General features: G+C 40.5%; 1 pseudogene; it reads left to right on the top strand.

The window, feature by feature from the left end:
- The first annotated feature begins 8,746 nt into the window (after positions 1 to 8,746).
- LOC100426552 (acyl-coenzyme A diphosphatase NUDT19 pseudogene) lies at positions 8,747 to 9,342 on the top strand (annotated as a pseudogene).
- Positions 9,343 to 11,588: the final 2,246 nt, after the last annotated feature.

Here is an 11,588-nt window from a genome sequence, read left to right as displayed (position 1 = left end):
AAAATGCTCATCATCACTGGCCATCAGAGAAATGGTTGTGGGGTGGGGGGAGTGGGGAGGGATAACATTAAGAGACACACCTAATGTAAATGATGAGTTAATGGGTGCAGCACACCTACATGGCACATGTATACCTTTGTAACTGCACATTGTGCACATGTACCCTAGAACTTAAAGTATAATATAAATAAATAAATAATACAAAAAATTAGCCGGGCATTGTGGCAGATGCCTGTAATCTCAGCTACTCGGGAGGCTGAGGCCAGAGAATCGCTTGAATCTGAGAAGCAGAGGTTGCCATGAGCTGAGATCGTGCCATTGTGCTCCAGCCTAGTCAACAAGAGCGAAACTTCATCTGAAAAAAAAAAAAAAAAAAAAGGAACGATTGAAGGTATTCAAAATAAGCCTTGGAGAATATGAGAATTAGCAGACTGGACGAAGTAGAGGAGTCAATGAAAAAAGAGAGAAAAGCAAAAGAAATGATATCTTCTAGGGGTTGGAAGCCAGGAGAATAATGAGTTTTAAGATGAGTCAAACTCTGAGTCCAAATCAGCTTGCACTCCCATATACATCTGCTTATTTAATCCATACAACAACCCTTTAAGATATGTCATTATACCCATTTGACAGATAATAATACCAAAATACAGAGAGATTCCTTGAGTAATCTGATGGTACACAGCTAAGAAGTGATAAATCTAACAGCGAGTCTCAACTACAGGTGATTTTGCTTCACACAAGACATTTGGCAACATCTGGAGATATTTATGGTTGTTAGAACTGGGAGTGGAAGGGAGGAAAGGAGAGAGGAGTGTGAGAGAATTACTATTAGCAACTAGTGGATAGAGGCCAGATATGCTGCTAAATATCCCAGAATGCCCAGGACAGAGGAATTAAACAAAGAATTGTCTAACTCCAAATATCAGTGTTGCTGATCTAGCACATAGTCTTTCAAATGTGATGTTTAGTCTTTCCGTAAGAGCACTCTATCCAAGATGCAACCAGGTTCCTGCACTAAGGCCAACATTAGACTAAGGGAGCCTTGACAGAAGTTTATAATTTTTTTTAAGAGACAGGATCTCACTATGTTGCCCCAGCTAGACCCGAGCTCCTGGGCTCAAGTGATCCTCCCATCTCAGCCTCCTGATTAACTAGTATTATTGGTGCATGTCACCATGCCCAGCTCAGGAATATGTGTTTTTGGGTAGCACACAAAACTGAATAAGAAAATCTGGAAGTGGGGCCCAACAGTCTGTGTTTTTAAAAGCCTTCAAGATGATTCTGGTATATTCTAAAGTTTGATAACCAGTAAACTTTAAAAAAATAAGTCTGATGAATTTGGCAATTTGAAAGCCATCATGGCTTGTTGAGTATGTACTTTTTGAGAAGGTGCTAGGGAAAGAAGTAAATGCTTCAGCTAGGCATGGTGGCTCACGCCTTTAATCTCAGCACTTTGGGAGGCTGAGACAGGAGGATGGCTTGAGGCCAGGAGTTTGAGACCAGCCTGGGCAACATAGCAAGACCCCATCTCAAATAAGAAGGAAAGTAAGAAGAGGAAGAGGAAGAAGAATAGGAAAAAGAAGAAGGAGAAGGAGGAGGAGGAGGAAGACAAAGAAAAAAAAAATAAAATGCTGGGGGCAAAGGAATGAATGTTACTAAGGAAACGTAATTCTATCTAGTTAGGCTCTAGTGGATAGATCCTGCCTTGCGTTTACATAATAATATCCCTTATGTTTCCTCATCTAGTACTGTAGCCTGATTGCTCAAACGTAAGAAACATATCTTACACATTTATAGATTTCCCTTGGTACTAAGCACAAAATACCATGTAGTCAGTTTTTAACAAATGTTTGATGAGTGAAATTAACCAAACTTTAAAAAGTCCTGCTTTCTGTTTTGGGCAAGCTGATATTTACCTTTACCTTCACAAGGCCTAGAACATACTCATTCTCTCAGCCTGATTCTCTGACATATGGGTCAGAAGTAAAGCAATCAAGGAAGTTCCTAAATAAATTTATTAGGATAGGAGAATTTGTAGATAAGGGAATAAATTCCTTCTATTCATTCATTGGGTCAACTTTTAACCCATACAGAATTATGCAAGATAATTTGGTTATTTCAGTATCATAGCTATTCATTCTTAAGGAATTGCATATTTGCCTTGTTCTAGGGACTGTGCTGAGATCTGGCAATATAAAGACCAATACTTTATGGACCTTGCTCTCAAACAACCCACAGTCACTTAGAGTGAGAACATAAAAACAAGAGTGTATAGTTGTTTGAAGATCTAGATGGAGTTCGCTGGGGCACTAAGGGTAAAACTAGGTATGAGAAAGGGGATTGCTGGTACTCTAAAATGAAACAAATAAAAATCCAGTGAAGTTAGCTTATGAAAAAGTTAAGGATTTAGGGGTGTCTGATGAATCCCAAATCCAGTGATGCTGCTGGACTTTAAGTACAGAAACCAGAAAGTAGGAAGTAGGGCAGGAGTTGAGGATAAAAGCTTTTTTTAAAGATGGTCTTGCTCTTGTCGCCCAGGCTAGAGTGCAAGAGCATGATCTCGGCTCCCTGCAACCTCCACCTCCTGGGTTCAAGCAATTCTCCTGCCTCAGCCTTCTGAGCAGCTAGGATTACGGGTCCCCACCACCACGCCCAGCTAAGTTTTGTATTTTTAGTAGAGATAGGGTTTCATCATGTTGCCCAGGCTGGTCTTGAACTCCTGACCTCAGGTGATTCACCCGCCTTGGCCTCCCAAAGTGCTGAGATTACAGGAGTGAGCCACCACACCCGGCCAAGGACAGAGGCTTCTTACACAACATGGTTACTAAAATCCCACCACTGAAAGGAAAAGCTTCATCAAAAAGATTATTCATAAGACAAGTTACAAAGAGAAGAAAACATTTGCCCCGCAGAAGAGCTATGGGAGGGCCTTCTAGGCAGGAAAGCAAAATGAGCAAAAGTATGGGAACGTGTACCAGTGTGGACCATATTAGGGTAATAAAAAGCAGCTAAAGGTGACTAGAGGACAGCCAGGAAAATGCTGGCAGGGGAGGGGTCAGTTTGGAGGGCAGAACTGAATGAATTGGCAGTGTAGGCAGGACATGGATCACAGAGCTATCAAAAGAGATCGGGGTGCTAAAGAGTTTTCAAACATGAAAATACCTGAATTAGATACACATTGAAAAAGTTGACTGGGCGACTGTCTGGAGAGTAGACTCAAGTAGGATGTGAGGCTAGAAAAAATGTTAGGAGGATACTATTGTATTCATGTCATCAGTGGTGTCCAAGGTGAGAAGAGTGTATGTGCCCTAGGAGAGGGGCAAGCCTATCCATTTTAGTGGAAATCAGAACTTCAGAACTTCTTTTTCCTTTTTCTTCTTTTCTTTTGAGACAGGGTCTTGCTCTGTCACCCAGGCTGGAGTGCAGTGATACAGTCATAACTCAGTGCAGCCTCAAACTCCTGGGCTCAAGCAGTCCTCCCACCTCAGCCTCCCTAGTAGCTGGGACTACGGGCTCCACGCACCATCATGCCTGGCTAATTTTTAAATTCAGAACTTCTTTTGATATGTTATTTGTTATATTTATTGTTGTCTAAAACATTAAGGTTTACCAGTAGTACACGAATTAATACTGAGATCTTTCCTTGGTCTATGTGCAAGAGGGCCATGTGCTATTTATCCTGATGGCAGAGTGAAGAGAGTTCTGTGATGTAGAACCATTGACAGTGACACTCTTCATCTCACAAACTTTAGAGTGTCTATTTCAGCTAAGATGTTCCCAGTGAGATGGATTTATGGCTTATATTATCTAATTTAAGCTAAACTAGCCCTCAAAAAAATGAGCACATGATTTTTAAAAGATTCCTGCAAAGAGATGTTAGACTGTAGATGATATGAATAATTCAAGCACAAGGAAATGGCAGAGCTAACGCCTCCTCTTCTGCGAGCTGAAGCTCTTTCTCAACCACATCGTTAAAAGCAATGACCACGTAGATCTAACAAGAAATTGGCCAAAACAGTCTAAATTATCCATAAGTCTATGTAAAATATTGTTTCACATCCTTAAAGATAAACCTTATCCAAATTGTGTATTGTGCTGTGAGATGTCATCTATTAGTTAGTGGTAGTACAAAGTCACCAGAATGTGTAAGATGTTTGAACAGCGAGGATGAAAATATATATTGCGGCCGGGCGCGGTGGCTCAAGCCTGTAATCCCAGCACTTTGGGAGGCCGAGACGGGCGGATCACGAGGTCAGGAGTTCGAGACCATCCTGGATAACACGGTGAAACCCCGTCTCTACTAAAAAATACAAAAAACTAGCCGGGCGAGGTGGCGGGCGCCTGTAGTCCCGGCTACTCGGGAGGCTGAGGCAGAATGGCGTAAAAACCCGGGAGGCAGAGCTTGCAGTGAACTGAGATCCGGCCACTGCACTCCAGCCTGGGCGACACAGCGAGACTCCGTCTCAAAAAAAAAAAGAAAATATATATTGCTACTTACAGCAAAATGAATGAATCTCAGAAACTTCACATTGAGTAAAAGAGGCCAGACACAAAGGAGGATTTGCTATTGATGAAATTTGTGTATAAAGTTCAAAACAAGTAAAACATAGCTGTAGCATCAGAGGTCAGGCTAGCGATTATCCTTGGTGATGGGGGAGGAGAATGAGTCACTGGGAGAGGTCATGAGGGGAGCTTGTAGGTACTGGCAATGTTCCATATCCTGGTCCTAATTTAAACTACATGCTCACATGCTGTGTCCACTTTGTGAAAATTCATCCAGCTGCACACTCACAGTGTATCATCTTTTCTACATAAAAGCTGCCGTTGAATAAAGTTTACTTGAAATAGATTTTTTTTTTTTTTTGAGATGGAGTCTCACCCTGTCACCCAGACTGGAGTGCAATGGTACAAACTCAACTCACTGCAACCTCTGTCTCCTGGGTTCAAGAGATTCTCCTGCCTCAGCCTCCCAAGCAGCTGGGATTACAGGTGTGTGCCACCACACCCGGCTAATTTTTTTTTTATCTTTAGTAGAGACAGGGTTTCACCAGGTTGGCCAGGCTGGTCTCGAGCTCCCAACCTCGTGATCCACCTACCTTGGCCTCCCAAAGTACTGGGATTACAGGTGTGAGCCATCACGCCCAGCCGGAAATGGATTTTAAAAAGTAAGATGTTTAACTAGTTTAGGTAGCACATATAAAAAAAATTACACAGTATTTGTCCTTTTCTTACTAGCTTATTTCACTTAGCATAATGTCCTCCAGGTTAATACATGTTGCCAAAAATAACAGGATTTCTTTCTTTTCAAAGGCTGAATAAAATTCCATTTTGTCTTTTGCATGTGTGTGTGTGTATAAATACCACTTTGTTAATTCACCTATTGATTCCACTGATATGAGGCCATCTAAAATAGTCAAACTCATAGAAGCAGAGAATACAATGGTGGTTACCAGGAGCTGGGGAGAGGGAAAAGAAAGAGCTGTTGTTCAATGGGTATAAAGTCACAGTTATACAAGATGAATTAGTTGTAGAGATTTACCATATTGCATAGTACCTCTAAGTCAACACAGTCAACAATACTGTATTATGCACTTAAAAATCCATTAAGAGGCTAGATCTCATGTTAAATGTGCTTACCACCACACACACACACACACACACACACACACACACACACACACACAAAGATGCAAAGAAACTTTTGGAGGTGATGGATATGTCTGTTACCTTGATTATGGTGATGGTTTCACAGGTGGATGCACATGTCCACACTTCAAACTGTACATACTTAATATGCTTAGTTTTGTGTGTATCAATTATATCTTAATATAAAAAATAAATTTAAAAAATAAAATTTATTTTCTCTTTTTAAAAAAGTAAGATGTTTAATAATTATCAAGAGCATTGACAAATTTCTATAATTCATGGGAAAACTGCTTTTGTGCTGTTAATAAATACAGTTTCTAAAACACTATTGTTTCATTATCTCATCTTCTAAAATTTATATTTGAAATGTATAAAATATTAGACAAATAGTACATGTATTTAATCTCATAATGTCATCAAATCTAATTTATTGGAGAGTTTGAATACATTAGTTTGCTGAAGGGGACGTGTCATAAAAAGCCTACCCATCCAAACAAGAGCTGATAAGAGTCTGAACTATGTCAATAGTATTGGGAATGAGAAGAGGGGATGGAGAGAAGAGATGACAAGAAGAAAGAATCTGCAGGACCTGATAACTGATGTTTGGGATGATTAAAAGGAAAGAATCTCTAGTGTCTCCAGGTTTCCATGACGGCTGGTGATGCCCTTCACCAAGAGAGGAAACCCAGGAAGACAATGGGTATGAGGAATATGCACACATTTAGAATGTGGAAAACACACCTCTTTATTGAAATCCACGACAATAACCCCTTGTTATATAGTCAGCTCTTAAAAATGATTAATACTTTATTTTCTAAAGCCATACAAAGAAGTGTCATTCCTAAGAGAAAATCTTAACTAATTAATGTTGTATACTTATGATTACACTGTAAGTGTAAGGTATAACTAGCAATGAAAGTACATTTGCTTTTGAAAGAAGGTCTAGGAAAAATTATTCTAAAATCGAGTGCTGTAATTATTTTCATAAGTATGGTAAAAAGTATAGTGTTTTATTATCAGGTCTATGAAAAAGGGCAGTGTAATTAATCATCAATTATATTCTTAAAATTAGGCTTCTTTTAAAACATAAAAGTCAAAGAAATGCATTTATTTTTAACTGAGGTTCTAAGAATATTTTTAAAATTAGCATCATGAAATTGTTATTGGGACAAAAATCATTTGCATTGCCCACAAATGACCCCATTTTCAGTAATGTGCATCAAGTGTATTATCCATAATAAGACTTCGTCCTGGCTTGGCTTTTTTTTTTTAATCTAAAAAGTTTTAATTTCTTTACATATATTTATCCAGTGTCCCTGTGCCTCATGAGGATAATTATCTGGGAAATTAAACCACAAAAAGATGCCTGCCTTTCCCCCAAGTCACAAGAGGCACAGGAATAAACGACACCCCCAGGCAAGACTTCTTGGCGTTCCATGTTGCTCTCTTTACTACAGTAAAATGATTCCACAAAGTTATGAAATTCAAATGCAAGGCCCTAACATGTGTTAGAGGCCAGAAAAAAATATCCCTAAGAAGACAGGGGCTGGGTTTGGTGGCTTACGCCTGTAATCCCAGCACTTTGGAGGCCAAAGCGGGTGGATCACCTGAGGTCAGGAGTTCAAGACCAGCCTGGCCAACATGAAACCCTGTCTCTATTAAAAATACAAAAATTAGCCAGGCATGGCGGTGGGCACCTGTAATCCCAACTACTCAGAAGGCTAAGGCAGGAGAATCACTTGAGCCTGGGAAGCGGAGGTTGCAGTGAGCCAAGATTACTCCACTGCACTCCAGCCTGGGTGACAGAGTAAGACTTGGTCTCAAGAAACAAAAAAGGAACATATTGGAGGAAGAAAGAGGAAACTGGCTCCAGCATTTAAAGGATCACTCTCTGCCATGATCTCCCACTCTTGTTTGAAGTGTTTCCTTTTTATTACATTAATTCTTCATAACTGACAGAAGTTTCCTTTCCTTCCTTTTCTTCCTTTCTTCTGCAGTCAGTACCCTGCAAGGCATCAGGGATGTCAGCATAACTAGGACACATTTCCACCCTCAAGGAGCTCAGAGGCTAGTAAGAAACTTAAGATTTAGTCAGGGAAATATATGCCTTTTATACATTGTTTTATTTTTTTAATAGACAGATAAAATGGTATGTATTTATCATGTACAGCATGATTTTTAAAGTATATATGCATTGTGGAATGACTAAGTCTATCTAATTGACATACACATTAACTTACAGAGTTATCATTTTTGTGGTGAGAACATATAACATCCACTCTCTTAGCATTTTTCAAAAATGTAACATACCATTAACTATAGTCATGATGTTGTGCACTAGATCCCTTGAACGTATTCCTCCTGTGTAACTGAAATTTCGGTTTTGCCCAACCTCACCTCCTTGTCACCTCCAATAGCTCGAGCCTCAGATAAACACCATTCTACTCTTTTCTTCTCTGAGTTCAACTTGCTTAGATTCCACACACGAGTAAGATTATACAGTATTGTCGTTCTGTGCCTTTTACCTAACATAATGTCCTCCAGGTTAATCCACGTTGTAACATAGAACAGAATTTCCTTGTTTTTTCATGGCTGAATAGTATTCCATTGTGTTTATGTATCACATTTTCTTTATCCATTCATCTGTTGATGGCCACTCAGGTTGATTTCTTAGCTTGCTCCTGTAATGCTGCAACAAACGGGGGTGCAGATCTCTCCTCAACACATGGGTTTCATCTCCTTTGGATACATATCTAGTAGTGGAATTGCAGAACATATGGTAGTTCTATTTTAATTTTCTTAAGGAACATCCATATTGTTTTCTATAATGATTGTACTAATTTACATTCCTACCAACAGTGTGCAAGGATTCCTTTTTTTCCACGTCTTCATCAACACTTATCTTTTGTCTTTTTTATAAAAGCCATTCTAACAAGTGTGAGGTGATATCTCATTGTGCTTTTAATTTGCATTTGTACATTTTTTGGCCCAGGGAACATTTGGGATTTTTATTTTGACCAGAAAACTATGAATATTTTCACTTTGAAATCTTAAAGTACCGATAGATTGGCATCTTAAAAGCGAATGCTGCTTGGAGGAGATGGCCATAATGCTGCTTTGGCCCAGGGCCTCCCCGACTGGCCTGCGCCAAGGCCTGGCCTGGTCCTCAAGCTGCCTAGGGGCCAGCCTGCCTGCACCGGGACCTGCGCTCCTTCCTGTGGCTGTGCCTGCAACTTGACTGCACGCCCGACATCTGGGCGCTGCAGGACGGGAGTGCCTGGCTCACACCTTTCATGCCTGCCGTCACTCGTCACTCCCGCGCGGCCTCCTTACTGCGTTGCCTCCTTGAGCCGCTGCCGGTTTACCCTGACTTGGCCAAGGTGGTGGGCTGCCAGTGGTCATCTCTGTCAGTTGCAGCTGAGTTTCTTATCAAAAGAAATGTGGTTGGCACCCTCACAGTTCTACGAAATAAGAAGACTTGAAAACTTGGCCTCTCTCCCTGACTTGCACAAATTTTGTCTGGATGGTGCATTAGAAGGATAGGAAAGATGAATGCCCATCACCTTGTTAACTGCTGACGGGAGGCTCCAGCTTTTTCCAATTGATGAGCTACACTTGGAAGATTCAGACTTTTTCGAAAATCTTTTGTCTACTGAAAAGAAAGTCTGGGCCGGGTGCGGTGACTCATGCTTGTAATTCCCGCACTTTGGGAAGCCGAGGCGGGTGAATCACCTGAGGTCATGAGTTCGAGACCAGCCTGGCCAACATGGTGAAACCCTGTCTCTACTAAAAATACAAAAATTATCCAGGTGTGGTGGCAGGCGCCTGTAGTCGCAGCAGGAGAATTGCTCGAACCTGGGAGGCGGACCTTGCAGTGAGCTGAGATGGCGCCACTGCACTCTAGCCTGGGCGACAGAGCGAGACTGCGTCTCAAACAAACAAACAAACAAACAAAGGCTGAAGAAATCATGAAGGAAGGCAAGTAATTTCACCGAATAGTGATATCCAATCACCATCTGTATGATATCTACGTGACTGTTCAAAGTGTAAACACGTTTATCCCGAGAACTCCTTAGTAAGAAAGAGCCATCTGTAGGGTGCCCATGCTGGTTTGTAAACTGGCTTACTTGGAGTCCTTGTGATTAATGAGGGTTGAATTTCAACTTGCTCAAAACGTTAAGGAATTTTGTGCCTATAAAAGTTATTATAATGTAGTATTTCTTATTTCAAATGTTTTAGGGAGCTATCTTGCTTATTTTATTCTTTAAACCTTACAGTGCGCCACATGTATAAAGTTTATAAAGTATTAATGATCTTGTTAACCAAAATAAGAAAAAAATATCACAAGGGTTCCCACTCCTGTATTGTTTTATTATCTCAAAAGTTTAAATAAGGCCAGGCGCAGTGGTTCATGCCTGTAATCCCAGCACTTTGGGAGGCCGAGGTGGCAGGTCATGAGGTCAAGAGATCAAGATTATCCTGGTCAACATGGTGAAACCCTGTCTCTACTAAAAGTACAAAAATTAGCTGGGCATGGTGGAGTGTGCCTGTAGCCCCAGCTACTTGGGAGGCTGAGGCGGGAGAATCACTTGAACCCAGGAGGCAGAGGTTGCAGTGAGATCACATCACTGCACTCCAGCCTGGTGACAGAGTAAGATTCTGTCTCAAAAAGAAAAAACAAGTTTAAATAAGATGTTCTGCTGCTATTGTTTTTCTTGCCATTCACTATATTGGCACTTTTCCAAATGTGCTTTAGAGGTTGATCCGTGAATTTCTTAGACATTTTGCTGGAATTATTTTAAGGGTGCCTGATTAGATGGTGAACAGGAGACTGAGACAAACTAAAAGTGACCATGTCCTTGTTTTCTTTCTATGTCTTTAGCTTGATGATTAAGATACAATTCCTTTTAAAATCAAATGACATTAGTTATTATGCTTCCCAAATTAGAAATCTATTTTAGTTGACATTTTAAAGATTAGAAATCTATTTTAGTTGATATTTTAAAGAAACACAAAGCCATAACAAAAACCATCATTGTTTTTACTCCAGAGTGTTAATGAATGTAAAGAGGTTACAGAGATGTGGTGTTTAAAATAATGATGTTTATTTTTACTACATTTAGTGAGTAATTTTTCATTGTCTTTAAAGATAAATAATATTTATTGACTAAAGGTGAGAAGCTGAGTGCAGTGGCTCATGCCTTTGGGAGGCCGAGGCTTGAACCCAGGAGGCAGAGGTTGCGGTGAGCCAAGATCGTACCAATGCACTCCAGCCTGGGCAATAAGAGAGAAATTGCATCTCAAAAAAAAAAAAAAAAAAAGGTGAGAAATGATAGTTAAGACACCCACTGTGTCAAGATCTTTGACTGTATTATGCATTGGACAAATGATTTCATTTTGAGGCAAGAAAATAGGGTCTGGAGCCAAGGGAACATAAGGCTGATTCACACTTCAGCTATGACAGGAAATATCCTCTCCATAGGGTGTTGGGGACCAGCTTCAACACAACCCATAGGGTACCTGAAGTCTGGTGGCGACAAAGGAATGAGAAGAGACAGGTTAAGAGTTCATAAAAGTAGGAGCCAGGGGGCCAGAGCAAATCAGAGGCTGCAAAGACCCAAAGTTCTGGTCTCCACACTATTTATTGAGTACGGTCACTTAGATCTAAGAAGCAGATGTTCAGGGCGAACAGTGAAAGAGAGGCAGTGTGTCATAAGTGTAATGTATAGCAGAGGTGGTTTAAATGAATCTCCTTTATGCTTAAACAGCATATCTTTAACTTATCAGAGAGTAGCTAGTGGGAGCCTGCTTAACTAGGAGGCTGCATGTCTGGCCACATTCCAATGCTTCAAAGGAGTATCTTTCTCCTTGAACACAGTGTTTATGGACAAGAGAGCAGATCTCGCTCTGAGCATGGGAACATGATGGCAATTAGGAGGCTT

The sequence above is a fragment of the Macaca mulatta genome, chromosome 4, assembly GCF_049350105.2.
Source record: "Macaca mulatta isolate MMU2019108-1 chromosome 4, T2T-MMU8v2.0, whole genome shotgun sequence".
Taxonomy (NCBI): domain Eukaryota; kingdom Metazoa; phylum Chordata; class Mammalia; order Primates; family Cercopithecidae; genus Macaca; species Macaca mulatta.
This window is presented reverse-complemented; position numbering and strand designations above follow the sequence as displayed.